Below are 17291 nucleotides of genomic sequence, written 5' to 3' on the forward strand. Positions count from 1 at the left end.
CTACAGTGGCCCAGTCAAAGTCCTGATCTCAATCCCATTGAGAATCTGTGGCACTATTTGAAAATTGCGGGCCACAAGCGTCGTCCAACCAACCTGAACAACCTGGAGCAAATCTGCCAAGAAGAATGGGCCAAAATCACTCCGACACTGGTGCAAAGCTGGTACATACTTACCCCAAAAGACTTAAAGCTGTTATTGCAGCGAAAGGTGGCTCTACCAAATATTAATGTGTGGGGGTTGAATACTTATGCAAGCAAGATATTTCAGTTTTTTATTTTTCTTAAAAATATTTCCCAACATAAAACCAATGTCACCTTACAATAATTGATTTTGAGTTTCAGTGTTTTAAAATAAAATATCAAACAGAACGAAATTTCAATGTACCATTTGTAATTCAGTAATATGAGAGAATTGGTCAGGGGTCTGAATACTTTTGCAAGGCCCTGTATATATATATATATATATATATATATATATATATATATATATATATATATATATATATATATATATTTCTGTGTGTGTGTGTGTATATATATATATATTATGCATTGTGCAAAAGATTTAATGACTATTGTTTGCATTTTTATAATCTGTCGTTTAAATGCATTTCTTCAGATTTATTTAGCCTTGTTTAAAACGCTGCGCTGCGTTTGTACAATACACGTTCCTGAATTATTATGTCATTATCTTTTCTGTGGGGAAACACTTGCTTATGTTTGTTAATATTAATCACGTACTTAAAAAGTTTGCAAAATGCACAGAATTGCTTCATAAATATATAAATGTATATTTTTGTTCAGGTGTATCTGTTGTTGACAGTCGCTGTTATGAAAGTACTGTACTGCTGCAGCAACATGGAGTGAGCTATTGTGAATCATGCTACTTTCACGTTGTGTACTGTATATATTTAATAAGCTATTTCAGTATGCTGCTATTTACATAGGCTGAAAAACAAAAGGCTTAGCATCAGTGGAGGTCTGCTGCTTAAAGACACAACAATAACACATTTCAGATAGTTATAATGCTTGCAGACCAGCGTAGTAGGCAATCTAATGTTATTCATTTCTGTCTAAATGGGTCTGCTGAAGTACTTAAAAAGCATCCCAAGTCAGTAGCAGGGAGAGAAGAGCAGGTGCCTCAGCACGCAGAAGAATCTCAGGTAGGGATGGTGATTTAGGTAGTTAAGTAAAAGTAGGTATTGTCAAATGGTTTTGGACACAAAATGACCGGATCTTACAATCTCTCTTTTAAATCAGACCAGGGATTCAATGAACCCAACTTGGTTATATTAAAAAGGGATTAATGTTCAGATTTCATACAAAAATGTGAGTACTTACTAATAATTTAAGCTTACATTCGTTTAATAGTAAATGCTGATTGATAAAAAGGATGACTCAGTATTGCACTACATTACATGATCCAGGAGCTGTTGCTTAAGGCCAGCACGAACCTGGACAGCACTGCACCTTTGTTCACGTATTGAATTGTATTTCACCACTTGCACTGAAACCACTCACTAGGGACTTGTGATTGTGTGTGTATTTGTGGGTGATAAAGTAACTGCGCTATTATTTGGGACTGCAACCCATGCTTTAGAACAGTGCGATACAGATTGCTGTGTACTGCGTGGGATTATTATTTGTGGTCACCAGACCAGGATTATAAATACACACCATTGTACCTGGATTATCGTTGTCTTTTCATTGCTCACCGCATCACTCCTGCACCTGCACACTGCAAACCACTTTGTCACACAGCCCTACTCTATATATATATATATATATATATACAGGGCTTGAATATGAGTGCGGGATCGTGGGAATCGGGCATTTTCCAAGTTGCTCCTGCATATCTGCAACTTTCAGTGATGGAAAATCCGCAGAGATATTTTAAGGCACCAAGCTACTGTATTTTTCACCCAATTTAGAATGCCTGAAACACTACAACAGTCTCTAAGGAAGTGGGTGTCAGTGACGAAAGCACCATGAGCCGCATTCTGAGTAGTAAATAAATAAAAGTAGTGCTGGATATTTTAAGTGCCGCAAGACTTTATTGTCTTGTACGTGATTCTCGGTCGCTATCTTTAAGGATTATAGAAACTCAGTACACTGCAGTAAGTAAACAGTTTTGAAAAAAAAGATGAAATTAAGTCTATCTAGGTGTTATTTTGCAAGCGGTGACTTTCGCTTTAACTTTTATAACTCAGCCCCATTCATTTTGGGGCGCCAGCACACCGAAGGTTACGCACATATTACTCAGGCACCGTAAAAGCCACCAACCTGGCGAGTTTCAAAGTATAGACTCAGGGCTTTCCAAAGGCGTATTCAGTGTGTGTATGCGGTACTAGTCCTAGCCGGAACTATCATCTATCATTGATTCGTTCGCAATACTTTAAACCCACCCCAACTATTGAATGACAGCACATTCCTACATTTCTATTGGAGACTCCGCTTGCAAGATTTAAAACGAGATTACAATCAGGATGGAGGCTTGTCAGCGGGATTCCAAACTGTATTACAGTTAAAATACAGAGGATTTAAAACAGAATTGTGGCGAAATGTACAAAAATGCCTACACACAAAAACCCCAGAAGAACGTGCCCGTGATTTCGTTGTGGAAGACAGCAATGGAAAGAAGGTACAACTTAAGTGTGCAAGTACTGTCGAGTAACTAATATACATATTTTGACAGAAAAAAAAACGCTTTACATAAAACTCGAAAATAGCTAAAAATAAGCACCGAAAAATACAATTAATAAAACCAGAAAAACAGAAGACCTAATTACAATATATATATATATATATATATATATATATATATATATATATATATATATATATATATATATATACAGTATATATATATACAGACGTGCTCAAATTTGTTGGTACCCTTACAGCTCATTGAAATAATGCTTCATTCCTCCTGAAAAGTGATGAAATTAAAAGCTATTTTATCATGTATACTTGCATGCCTTGGGTATGTCATAGAATAAAGCAAAGAAGCTGTGAAAAGAGATGAATTATTGCTTATTCTACAAAGATATTCTAAAATGGCCTGGACACATTTGTTGGTACCCCTTAGAAAAGATAATAAATAATTGGATTATAGTGATATTTCAAACTAATTAGTTTCTTTAATTAGTATCACACATGTCTCCAATCTTGTAATCAGTCATTCAGCCTATTTAAATGGAGAAAAGTAGTCACTGTGCTGTTTGGTATCATTGTGTGCACCACACTGAACATGGACCAGAGAAAGGAAAGGAGAGAGTTGTCTGAGGAGATCAGAAAGAAATAATAGACAAGCATGGTAAAGGTAAAGGCTACAAGACCATCTCCAAGCAGCTTGATGTTCCTGTGACAACAGTTGCAAATATTGTTAAGAAGTTTAAGGTCCATGGAACTGTAGCCAACCTCCCTGGGCGCGGCCGCAAGAGGAAAATCGACCCCAGAGTGAACAGAAGGATAGTGCGAATAGTAGAAAAAGAACCAAGGATAACTGCCAAAGAGATACAAGCTGAACTCCAAGGTGAAGGTACATCAGTTTCTGATCACACCATCCGTCGCTTTTTGAGCGAAAGTGGGCTCCATGGAAGAAGACCCAGGAGGACTCTACTTTTGAAAGAAAAACATAAAAAAGCCAAACTGGAATTTGCTAAAATGCATATTGACAAGCCACAATCCTTCTGGGAGAATGTCCTTTGGACAGATGAGTCAAAACTGGAGCTTTTTGGGAAGTCACATCAGCTCTATGTTCACAGACGAAAAAATGAAGCTTTCAAAGAAAAGAACACCATACCAACAGTGAAACATGGAGGAGGCTCGGTTATGTTTTGGGGCTACTTTACTGCGCCTGGCACAGGGTGCCTTGAATCTGTGCAGGGCACAATGAAATCTCAAGACTATCAAGGCATTCTAGAGCGAAACGTACTGCCCAGTGTTAGAAAGCCCTGTCTCAGTTGCAGGTCATGGGTCCTCCAACAGGATAATGACCCAAAACACACAGCTAAAAGCACCCAAGAATGGATAAGAACAAAACATTGGACTATTCTGAAGTGGCCTTCTATGAGTCCTGATCTGAATGCTATCGAACATCTATGGAAAGAGCTGAAACTTGCAGTCTGGAGAAGGCACCCATCAAACCTGAGACAGCTGGAGCAGTTTGCTCAGGAAGAGTGGTCCAAACTACCTGTTAACAGGTGCAGAAGTCTCATTGAGAGCTACAGAAAACGTTTGATTGCAGTGATTGCCTCTAAAGGTTGTGCAACAAAATATTAGGTTAGCGGTCCCATCATTTTTGTCCATGCCATTTTCATTTGTTTTCTTATTTACAATATTATGTTGAATAAAAAATCAAAAGCAAAGTCTGATTTCTATTAAATATGGAATAAACAATGGTTTATTTCAAGTTATTTCAGAGAAAATTGTGCATTCTTCATTTTTTGTGGAGGGGTACCAACAAATTTGAGCACGTCTGTGTGTATATATATATACATATATATATATATATATATATATATATATATATATATATATATATATATAGCAGTGACCAAACATGATTATTTTGGAAAAACTTACATATATTCACATCTCTACCACATATAGATCCTGTTGCAACTTCCATAATATGAAAGGAAATGTTGTGGTGTTTCATTTGATAAGTTACATACATGCAATACAAACTATCCAGTAGTTAAACATACATAAATGAAAACAGTGAAAAACAGGTGGAAATAGGGCTGAGTGTGAAGAGTTAAAAAAAAAAAAAAAAGAAATGGAGCACGTCAGGCAATGGCAAAAGCATGGAGAGTGCTCTGTCTCACAGTGATGAACAGCTGTTAGGTCTCCTGAAAGCAGCTTATTTTAAAGCAAAACCAGTGTGAATGATGATGCAGTAAAATATATACAGTACTGTGCAAAAGTTTTAGGCAGGTGTGAAAAAATGCTGTAAAGTAAGAATGCTTTCAAAAATAGACATGTTAATAGTTTATATTTATCAATTCACAAAATGCAAAGTGAGTGAACAGAAGAAAAATCTACATCAAATTAATATTTGGTGTGACCACCCTTTGCCTTCAAAACAGCATCAATTCTTCTAGGTACACTTGCACACAGTTTTTGAAGGAACTCGGCAGGTAGGTTGGCCCAAACATCTTGGAGAACTAACCACAGTTCTTCTGTGGATTTAGGCAGCCTCAGTTGCTTCTCTCTCTTCATGTAATCCCAGACAGACTCAATGATGTTGAGATCAGGGCTCTGTGGGGGCCATACCATCACTTCCAGGACTCCTTGTTCTTCTTTACGCTGAAGATAGTTCTTAATGACTTTCGCTGTATGTTTGGGGTCGTTGTCATGCTGCAGAATAAATTTGGGGCCAATCAGATGCCTCCCTGATGGTATTGCATGATGGATAAGTATCTGCCTGTACTTCTCAGCATTGAGGAGACCATTAATTCTGACCAAATCCCCAACTCCATTTGCAGAAATGCAGCCCCAAACTTGCAAGGAACCTCCACCATGCTTCACTGTTGCCTGCAGACACTCATTCGTGTACCACTCTCCAGCCCTTCGGTGAACAAACTGCCTTCTGCTACAGCCAAATATTTCAAATTTTGACTCATCAGTCCAGAGCACCTGCTGCCATTTTTCTGCACCCCAGTTCCTGTGTTTTCGTGCATAGTTGAGTCGCTTGGCCTTGTTTCCACGTTGGTGGTATGGCTTTTTGGCCGCAAGTCTTCCATGAAGGCCACTTCTGACCAGACTTCTCCGGACAGTAGATGGGTGTACCAGGGTCCCACTGTTTTCTGCCAATTCTGAGCTGATGGCACTGCTGGACATCTTCCGATTGCGAAGGGAACTAAGCATGATGTGTCTTTCATCTGCTGCAGTAAGTTTCCTTGGCCGACCACTGCGTCTACGGTCCTCAACGTTGCCCGTTTCTTTGTGCTTCTTCAAAAGAGCTTGGACAGCACATCTGGAAACCCCTGTCTGCCTTGAAATTTCTGCCTGGGAGAGACCTTGCTGATGCAGTATAACTACCTTGTGTCTTGTTGCTGTGCTCAGTCTTGCCATGGTGTATGACTTTTGACAGTAAACTGTCTTCAGCAACCTCACCTTGTTAGCGGAGTTTGGCTGTTCCTCACCCAGTTTTATTCCTCCTACACAGCTGTTTTTGTTTAAGTTAATGATTGTGTTTCAACCTACATATTGAATTGATGATCATTAGCACCTGTTTGGTATAATTGTTTAATCATACACCTGACTATATGCCTACAAAATCCCTGACTTTGTGCAAGTGTACCTAGAAGAGTTGATGCTGTTTTGAAGGCAAAGGGTGGTCACACCAAATATGGATTTGATTTAGATTTTTCTTCTGTTCACTCACTTTGCATTTAGTTAATTGATAAATATAATCCATTAACATGTCTATTTTTGAAAGCATTCTTACTTTACAGCATTTTTTCACACCTGCCTAAAACTTTTGCACAGTACTGTATAGTTTTTTTTTTTATATATATATATATATGCAAAAGCACCTTTTTCTTTTGCCATTCCCCCCTAAATTTTGGAATCCACCCCGTTGGCTCCAGCTTAAGGGGGGAATCCCCCCAGCACACAAAAATGAAATTCAAGCCCTGATTATATATATATATATATATATATATATATATATATATATACAGACGTGCTCAAATTTGTTGGTACCCCTCCACAAAAAACGAAGAATGCACAATTTTCTCTGAAATAACTTGAAACTGACAAAAGTAATTGGCATCCACCATTGTTTATTCCATATTTAATAGAAATCAGACTTTGCTTTTGATTTTTTATTCAACATAATATTGTAAATAAGAAAACAAATGAAAATGGCATGGACAAAAATGATGGGACCCTTAACCTAATATTTTGTTGCACAACCTTTAGAGGCAAACACTGCAATCAAACGTTTTCTGTAGCTCTCAATGAGACTTCTGCACCTGTTAACAGGTAGTTTGGCCCACTCTTCCTGAGCAAGCTTCTCCAGCTGTCTCAGGTTTGATGGGTGCCTTCTCCAGACTGCAAGTTTCAGCTCTTTCCATAGATGTTCGATAGGATTCAGATCAGGACTCATAGAAGGCCACTTGAGAATAGTCCAATGTTTTGTTCTTATCCATTCTTGGGTGCTTTTAGCTGTGTGTTTTGGGTCATTATCCTGTTGGAGGACCCATGACCTGCGACTGAGACAGAGCTTTCTGACACTGGGCAGTACGTTTCGCTCCAGAATGCCTTGATAGTCTTGAGATTTCATTGTGCCCTGCACATATTCAAGGCACCCTGTGCCAGGCGCAGCAAAGCAGCCCCAAAACATAACCGCGCCTCCTCCATGTTTCACTGTAGGTATGGTGTTCTTTTCTTTGAAAGCTTCAGTTTTTCGTCTGTGAACATAGAGCTGATGTGACTTGCCAAAAAGTTCCAGTTTTGACTCATCTGTCCAAAGGACATTCTCCCAGAAGGATTGTGGCTTGTCAATATGCATTTTAGCAAATTCCAGTCTGCTTTTTTATGTTTTTCTTTCAAAAGTAGAGTCCTCCTGGGTCTTCTTCCATGGAGCCCACTTTCGCTCAAAAATCGACGGATGGTGCGATCAGAAACTGATGTACCTTCACCTTGGAGTTCAGCTTGTATCTCTTTGGCAGTTATCCTTGGTTCTTTTTCTACCATTCGTACTATCCTTCTGTTCAATCTGGGGTCGATTTTCCTCTTGCAGCCGCGCCCAAGGAGGCTGGCTACAGTTCCATGGACCTTAAACTATAATATTTGCAACTGTTGTCACAGGAACATCAAGCTGCTTGGAGATGGTCTTGTAGCCTTTACCTTTACCATGCTTGTCTATTATTTTCTTTCTGATCTCCTCAGACAACTCTCTCCTTTGCTTTCTCTGGTCCATGTTCAGTGTGGTGCACACAATGATACCAAACAGCACAGTGACTACTTTTCTCCATTTAAATAGGCTGAATGACTGATTACAAGATTGGAGACATGTGTGATACTAATTAAAGAAACTAATAAGTTTGAAATATCACTATAATCCAATTATGTATTATCTTTTCTAAGGGGTACCAACAAATGTGTCCAGGCCATTTTAGAATATCTTTGTAGAATAAGCAATAATTCATCTCTTTTCACAGCTTCTTTGCTTTATTCTATGACATACCAAAGGCATGCAAGTATACATGATAAAATAGCTTTTAATTTCATCACTTTTCAGGAGGAATGAAGCATTATTTCAATGAGCTGTAAGGGTACCAACAAATTTGAGCATGTCTGTATATATATATATATATATATATATATATATATATATATATATATATATATATATATATATATATATATCAGACCTATATACCTATGGTATACTACGATACGGATATACTTTACCAGTGCCTCACTTGCTTGAACTGCACTTTAACCCTGGTATACTGCAATGTACTGTCATACGGCAGATTACAGACCAAAGGACAGTAGATGAGAAGAACTGAACTGTGTCGCATTGCGCTACATTACCCATGAATCACCAGAGACTGTGTGCTTCTGAGGAGGATTATAAACTGGTAATTGAACCACCTATCCAAACCATTTGTCCTAATTACACCAGCATGTGAGGTTCATCTTGCAGTCATAAATAATCCTAATAAATTAAAAACCCATTTACAAAATGAGTTTGTTTTTGGTTCATTTAGCTGGCAGAGAAAAATGTATGCAGTGCTATTGTGTGGCAGAGAACTAGCAGTGTGCTGAAAAGGGAATGGTCAAAAACATAACAGGATATTTCACTGGTGCATAAAAGAAGTAGTACAAAAAAAAATAATACATGCTAAATCGAAATAAAGGATACACTGCGGCAGGAAAAAATACACCACAGGTTTAGTGGCTGAGTCAAATGGGAGCAGCTCCGACACTCTGAAAAGGGAACGCACAAAAGACCCTGGCACTGTTGACTTAGTGATGCATGTTCTGTTTACTTGTTTCCATCTTCCCCAGTTCCTGTATATCAGGGGTGTCAAACTCCAGTCCTTGAGGGCTGCAGGGACTTCTGGTTTTCATTCCAACTTAAGCTCTCAATTAACATAATTGATCTAATTATTTGTTCAATTTGACATATTTGGGGTGGGGTGAGTTGAGGGACGTGGGTGCTGGTGCCGTGAGTATTGTTTTGTAACATTGTAGTGAAAGATAATGTCAAGCCTATAAGTGTTTTTGTCTTTAGTTTGAAAATTTTTTTTTGGCCCTCGTTCCTGTTTTGGGGTTTTGTTAAATAAATGCGCACATACGTGCTTAAAAGAGCAGCTTTCTGCTCTGAGTCTCTTTCCTGTCAGTAACAGCTTGGGCCATGACGCTACCCTGTCACAGTTACACTGAGATTATTATTATAATATTAGTATTTAGTCATTTAGCAGACACTTTTATCCAAAGTGACTTACAGAGACTAGAGGGTGAACTATGTATTACAACTGCTGCTACAGAGTCACTTACAATAGGACCTCGGTTTTATGTCTCATCCGAAGGACGGGACCCTTATCACTATACAATTATCTGTGCAATCTGACAGGAAATGATTGATTATAAAAATAACCAGCTCTGCAGTAGATGAGATGACAGCTCGACGTAATGGGCTATTAAAAAAAAAAAACTGCATATGAAAAATTGACATAGTACATGTTTTTAAATTTGTAAAAAGTCAGGGGTCCCCTGCAGCCAGCTTTGCATATTTGATTTAATCCCAGAAAATAAAATCACACATTCATAACTCAATTCCAGAAGAATAATTACTCACTGTGTGTGGTTGTTTATACTGTTGGAAAAAATTCGAGCCTCGTCTCTTCCTGTCCAGCACTTCAGTCTCAATCAGTTTGACAAAATATCAGTGATATCCTGAAACAGAAGCAAATCAAAGCTAGTAATTACAGGATAACAGGAAAGACTGATCGAAAAGAGAGCAATTGCTTATTAAAATTATACCTTAATGAGTAAGAAGCTTCAAATGTCATTTGGATTGCAATTTTTACTATTTTATGGTGTTTGTAATCATTCTATTTTTATATAGACAGACGGTCAGTGGGGCTGGCAGAGTTGAAAATTGGCACATTGTCAAATAATTTGAATGGAATGTAGGAGGCTGTTGAGTCCCTGAAATTCAGATTCTCCAGACAAGTTCAAAGCAAGGTAATATTGTAACAATAGAACCAGAACCACTCATAATGATAGTAAACACCATAAAACAGTAAGGGAAATTCAAGTTACATTTGAAGCTTTGTAAGCTTACTTTTTTTAGGAATCTCTTACATTTAACTTCAGATTCTAACCCAGGCCTCAAACTGAATATTTTGTGTTCTACAAGATTTATGAACACTGCAACACTACGTGCCTTCATATTTGCAGGAAATGTTTGTACCTTCTACTGGTAGCTCCTAGAAGTCGGCTGAAATCAGGAGGGGCGAGGTCCTTCAGTAATTATGTTCCCTGCCTTTGGTACTCTATCCTAAGCCATATCAGGAATGCTGGCGCAGTTGAAACTTTAAAATACATTTTAAAAACATATCCGTTTGAGTTAGCTTATTTTTTTTAGCTGGATTGCTTGGCCGCTGGCTTTTATTTGTATTTTTTGGCTTTATTGTAAAGCACCCTGGATGCTTTGCATGATGAATGCTATATAAAAATAAGTTGTACTGTATAGTATTGATTAATTTAAGTTTCACGTTTCAAGGCCCTGAAGTGGTTAGCTAAATTTTTTTCAAGTGTACTCTTTGGTAAGAAACCTGTTATAGTACATTTTATAGCAAAGTATATGCTATGTATATGATATGTATATATTCACATTTGGTTAAAGTTTTTGGCTTCCATTCTTTACATGGAATACAAGATACATGTTTAGCATAACATGTGTTTCTGCACCTTTGAGACCTATGTAACGAATTGCACAACAGGTAAAATGTACAGCTACAGCTTACAGCTACTTTAACACTGATTTTCAGTATGCTTCTGCCTAGATCTATTAGAGATGAATATAGCATCGTTAAGCTATAGCATCGTTAAGCTTGACCTTCATAGATGCCTGCTGGGAAGCGAAGGTAATTCAGTTTCAGATAAAGACTTTTTTGACTGTATGATTGAAGGAAGGTTAGTACTAAGCCAAACCCACTTACATTTATTTCACACACACACACAAAAAACCCTGCGTCCAAAGACTTGGTTCTCTGCAATCAGTGTTTTACAAATAACTGAAAATAAATACCCCACAAAAAAGGCTAAGATCTGAGCTCTGCTTTGGGAGGTCCCTCAGTAACAGCCGCAGACAGAAACTTGAGTGAGTAATAATTATAATTTAGACACTAGGCTGTAGAGGTTATATTGGAGTTTATTTTCCTGTTCATAGTGCATTATTACCCATGTACACAGGTGAAGGTTCCACAAACACCACAAGTATATAGTAAGACAACAGCCACTGTGTTAAATAACATGTGTGTTCAAATTCCACATAGCTCTATCAAACTTCACTCTGGTGCTGTTGGTGAAAATGATTACATGTATACAACATCCCAGCATACATTTCTTAAGACTCAATCAGCGACAAGCAAACAAACAAATGCATCACACCTCTAAATGTACCATGCTGTGTTTCTTTAATTTAATCAGCAGGTGCATTTACCAACAACAAAAAGTTAAATCAGTGATTTCACCTTTCTAAAAGTTAACCACTGTAAATTGACATGGTAATTTTGCAGTAATCTCGCTGTGGATGACACATTCTCTTACATTCTTGTCTCTTCTATATGATATCAGTGGGGGTCTTGAAAATAGGTGCAGCTTCAAAAGGATGCAAATTTGTTTCTTTGCACGATTATATATAAATTGTTACAGCAATGTTGCAAGGGATCGAGAGCATGGAAGCCATGCATGCTTGGGATTGGTGGCTGGTACACCAGAAGCATGGCCTGGACGGGGGGATAAATAGCAGAGTGAATATATAACTTAATACTTAGCTTTTTTATCAGTTGTTCAATGTGACATGGAAATCAATTTAGTTTAGATCTGTATCCTGGACCACTAATTGCTATCAAAACTTTCAATTAGGTATTTAGAATCATCTCATCACCATTATCACATGTTATTTGACTGTTGTCTTTCCTGATGGATTGTTATACTGGGGAGAACTGGAATGAAGTGTAAAATAACTTTTTTCCTACATCTACCATGTTTTTGAGCATTGTCCTATAAAATTTAAACAAGTTTAGGATTACAGACCACCTGGAGGCACTGTGTGCAAAGTTCATTACCATAATCGAAGTATCTACATTTAGAACACTTGCAGTATCCGAATGACTCCAACCAGTCTGCCTCTCTGCTCACACAGTCTATCTTGTGGGGAGGGTGAGCTTGCTTAAGCAATTCCTGCTTCACTAGCTTTGGAAATGTCACTCTTGTCTGGTAGCAGCAGGCAGCTGACTAGAGTAAGGAGATGGGATGTTTGTACACCTGAGGCAGAATGTGCGGAAAGCAGAAAAAGGTGCCAGTTAGCATATCAGACTCATAGCACACCTACTACTGTACTAAACCACCTCAGACAAGGAAAAGAAAAAAAAAATACAAACCTTGCTTATTCAGGCATGCCAAGAGCCTGCTCTGGCACTGGGCATATTATTATTATTATTTATTTCTTAGCAGATGCCCTTATCCAGGGCGACTTACAGCCAGGAGACATTGAACTCACTTTTAACAGCATAAGCAATATTAGTAGTAAGAGGACCACATTAAGGAGTAAAGCAAAACAATGTATATGCATCTAATTGGACACAAGCTACATATTTGTGGAATCGATTCCCAAATCCTCCAAATAGTCTGCATGTAAACCAGATGCGAGCTAGAATCAGGTTAGGGTTTTGATCAGATTCACTGCAGTGCACACATTTATTGAATTTGGCATGTCAACTCTGTACATTTGTTTTGGGTCAATCACCCTTAAACCCAGGGAATGGGTAAGTCTCTATGCAAACTTATCATGTTGTTGCTTGTTGACGACAACAGGCATTTTCCTAGCATAGACACATGCTCATAGAAGTTGCCAGTGCATGTATAATAAAAATTGTAAACTGAGTAGATTACACACTGATTCTGCAAAATTAATGGATGCAACAGAATATTTTAATATTTAGGCCTTTTACAAATAAAGATTCTGGTTTTAAATAGGACAACTAAAACCAGCAATGGTTTCTGTACATATGCCACTTTACTGTACTTTATTAGGACTGGTCTACCCGACTGGCTTTGACATTCCTGGTGTGCAGCATGTTCTCCTGATATATCCTGAGTCATTACTTAATTATTAACAAATACCGTTTTTTACTTAAGCATTTTTACGGATGGCTAATTTCAAGATGATTATCTAACCATCCACCATGCCAGGATAGTGCGCAAATGGCTTGAGGAGCATGACTGAAACTTCAGGCATCTCCCATGGCCACCACAATCCCTGGATCTCATTCTAATTCAGCATATTATGAACTTGAAGGACACATTCGTCATTACAATCGTTTGCCTACCTCTGTGCACTAATTGTATCAAGGGAATACTCCCAGCACCTTGTGGAGTCTTTGCCACATCATGTCAATGCTATGATCAGGGCAAACTGTGGTCCAACCCAATATTATGTACAGGTCCTAATACAATGGTCAAGCAGTGTATGTATGTATGCACTGTATGTATGTACATATGTATGTATGTATGTATGTATGTATGTACATATGTATGTATGTATCTATGTATATATGTAAAGTAGTATTTTATAGATATGCTTTTCAAAAGTGTCAGATTTGTATCAACATATTTCAAGATACAAAAGGGAGATAAGGTTATGAATATAATTTGTGGTGCAATCTTATTTTAAAAGGCATTGAAAAGATAAGAATCCTCATTCCCATTGTATTTTTGGTAAGTGGGATATTTTTTTTCGCCATTTAACAGTTTTCAAGCAGGGAGCAGAGAAACATTAATAGGTGATTTTAATGCTCTAACCTTTAGAAACTGACAGCCCATTTTATTCCCACTTGTTTTTTCCTTTGGTTGTTCCTCGAGAATTTTTTTAGTTTTTTGTACAGTGGTCTTACTTCTATAGAATGGAATAAATGGTTTTCGAGGTTTATTAATGTGATGTTTTATTTTTTGTTTATTTCAGTGACATTTAATCTATGACTGCTCTCTTCCAGGGAGGCCCTGAGGCAGGAAAGAGGCAGCTACATAGAACAAGAAATAAAAATGCTGAAGATAAAAAAAAAAATGAAACTGGAAGAACTTCACTCACTGACATTTCAACCGAGGCAGTGTATCTCACTTGTGTTCAGACAAAATCAAACTGGCTGACCCGGAACAGTCTCGCTCACTTTTGTGCGGCGATACAAGTACATTCCAGTTTGATTTTGCTTGAATACAGCAAACAATGTTTCTTTCGTGGGCAGCAAAGCATAAACACAAGAAATGAGAAGAAGAAGAATGCAAGCGGCAAAAGGGGGGCATTAGAAATATTTTTACAAATTGGTGCTGAAAGCCGTGTACCACCGAAAACCTCTGGATAAAGAGCATTTTCTTTAATGAAGCATGTCAAAAACCACCTCCGATCAACAGTAAAGCAAGGAAAGCTCACTGCCTTTGCTGTGTTGGTGATTGAGAAAGAAGTAACCCACGTTAAAATGCATTTGACTTAAGGTTGCCAACTGTCCATTAAGGCCAGTCAGTAAAAAAAAGTCACATTTGAACACTAAAACGTGAATAAAAAAATGTCTGTAATTTTGAATTTAAATAAATACGGTGCATTTTGTATTGCTTACGGCTTTCCCAATCAGCTCAAATGCCATATACCTACACCTTATGCGTTCTTCAACAAAGTAGCCAAAGCACAGCGAGTTCAGGAGACACCGTCCTGCTTACAGTGCTTTTTTGTTATTGGAAATATGCTGGATAGCCTAGATGAAATTTATGCAGTAACAAGTGACTGGCTTGATGGATCTTAGACAGGATCTGGCAGCTGATGAAAACTGGCTCAAAATTGCTCTCTTGTCTACTCCTAGTGGACAGCCATGTTTTCCTACACTTGCCAAGGTTGACACTAATATGTTGACTTTGCCACACAGTACTGCAGAATTAGAACAAGGTTTTTTTTCTCAGATGTACCTTGTAAAAACAGATGTTAGAAATCTATTGTCTATAGACATTCTGAATGGAATTCTGACTATCAAGACTTCTGTTAAAAACAGCACCAGCTTGAGACCAACGAAGCAAATGATCCAGTCTGCAAATGTGTCCATGTATGACCATAAGAAGTAAATACAACCTAAAGAAATGTAAGTACACAAAACTAGCCCATTTTATAAAGTATTTTATTTATTGTTCCTAGTTTTTTTTTTTTTTTTTTAACTGATGTCAGTTAAAAAAAAAAGGTCACTGTACATCTGTGTCAGTAAAAACAAAATTACAAGGTTGGAAACCCTGATTTGACTACATGACAATGTACAGGTATGTATGGTTTTTTATATAATATTTTTGTGGACTATAGGGGACCTACAGTTAGTGGACAAAAGTTTGAGCACCCATATAGAAGTATATAATTGGGTAGCAATCAACATATGGTGTTCTTGACCATATTCAAACTGTTGTATTTTTATTCAGTAAATCAGGAAAGGTGATTATCAAGCTCTGCTATGGGATTTGAAATAGGATTCAGGTTTTTCCGAATTTATTTTGAAATGCCTTCAATTAAACTGTTTCTGGTAGATTCGGCCAGTCATTCAGCAGTCGTTCAGTTCAAAGCAGTGTGTAAAACTTGAATTCGTCCTAGAATTCAGCATAATTCAGCATCACTTACCGTTTCTGAACAAAACCATGAATAATAACTTAAAAACAAAAATGATACCTTTTGCAAATTGGTGGAGAGTGAGTTAAGCTAATATATACCAATATATAATCGTATATTTGTTGTTATTCATGTAAGAAGATAGGGGCCCAGAACTGTTTGCCGAGGGCCCCATGATGGGTTAATTCGGTCTGGTTGTGTGATATGGATTCTGTAGGGTGAGATTAGAGAAGGTATTAATCAATAACAATTTCACAGTGTTATTTAATATAGAACATGCCGCAATCTGACTAGCTAAAGCTCTTTTATATTATAAGTGATTATTTGTCATACGCTCTTTCATCCTTTTGATATAAAATCATTTTTTAACTTTTTAGTTTCCTTAGAAATGTGTAATCTCTGCAGTGACTTGTGGGATTGTAGTCTTGGGCAAGGTGTTATCTCTATTTAAACTTGACAAAGAAATACATATCCTAGAGTTAGGTTTAGGTTTAACAAAAGGTCACGTTTACATGACAAATCAGTTGCATTCTCTAGTTTTGCGTGATATTTTCATTGTCAGTTTACGGCCTGTACGTCAGTAAAAATGTCTGTACCCTGGATGAGATGAAAATTTGCTTCCAATCAGCTTATAAAACTTGGTACTCAGTTGTAAAGGTGAGGGAAGGGCAGCTGTCAACACATAAATAAATTGGTGGGTTTTGATTTATTTAACACCAGCTGACAAATACAAGTATCGGCACACCCCTACGAAATACCAAGTAGTTCAGTGTTGGGGTGTTAATAGAGTTTAGATGATTAAATGTTATCCAAATGATAAACAAAATTTGATAATATTGTTAATGATTTTAGGGTTCGCATACATTTTTAATATCACCAAGCAGACGTGATAAAAGGATATTGCGATGTATCAAACAAGTGGCAATACAAACTGAGAACACTGCTTAGTCAGCTGACTCCTCCCTAATCGCCTCCTGCTTTAGTGCAGGAAATACCGGTACATTTACCTTCTAATACGTTATTTGGGAAAGGGTTAGAGATGAGTACGCTGAAAGGACAGAAAACTTTTTTAGTGATTCAAATTCAGATCGAGTCTGACCCGAACCGCAAACCAAAACCGGCCTAAGCTTTAATTTGCCTCCTTTTTCAAAGCAGAAAACAAAAAATATGTCTCTTGAACTGACTAGAAATGTATCAAAGCCAATGCTGTACTATCCTGGTTCCCTCCTGCCCAGTTGTAATTGCATTCTTTCTCATTTGGTTTTCTGACTCTGTAAGGAAGTCAGCTCCTCATAAACTCTTATCTGTCTTGAAAAAGCTTTGTACTTAGCATCAGAAGATAGGACATACACATTACACACTGATACTGTGAATAAATACCTACAGTAAACACTCTTGAT

The 17291-nt window shown here is 37.6% G+C and overlaps 1 protein-coding gene across 2 annotated transcripts in view; it reads right to left on the bottom strand.

The window, feature by feature from the left end:
- LOC117394800 (poly(rC)-binding protein 3-like) overlaps positions 1-17291 on the bottom strand; it is a 407378-nt gene that overhangs the window by 152309 nt on the left and 237778 nt on the right. The window contains exon 3 of one of the 2 annotated variants that reach the window (XM_034920769.2): positions 9826-9923. The exons of the other annotated variant lie outside the window; for it this stretch is intronic. The gene's annotated coding sequence lies outside the window, so the exon portion shown is untranslated. The remainder of the gene's footprint in view (positions 1-9825; positions 9924-17291) is intronic. 2 annotated transcript variants of the gene reach the window in all.

This window comes from Acipenser ruthenus, chromosome 3, assembly GCF_902713425.1.
Source record: "Acipenser ruthenus chromosome 3, fAciRut3.2 maternal haplotype, whole genome shotgun sequence".
NCBI classification, from domain to species: Eukaryota; Metazoa; Chordata; class Actinopteri; order Acipenseriformes; family Acipenseridae; genus Acipenser; species Acipenser ruthenus.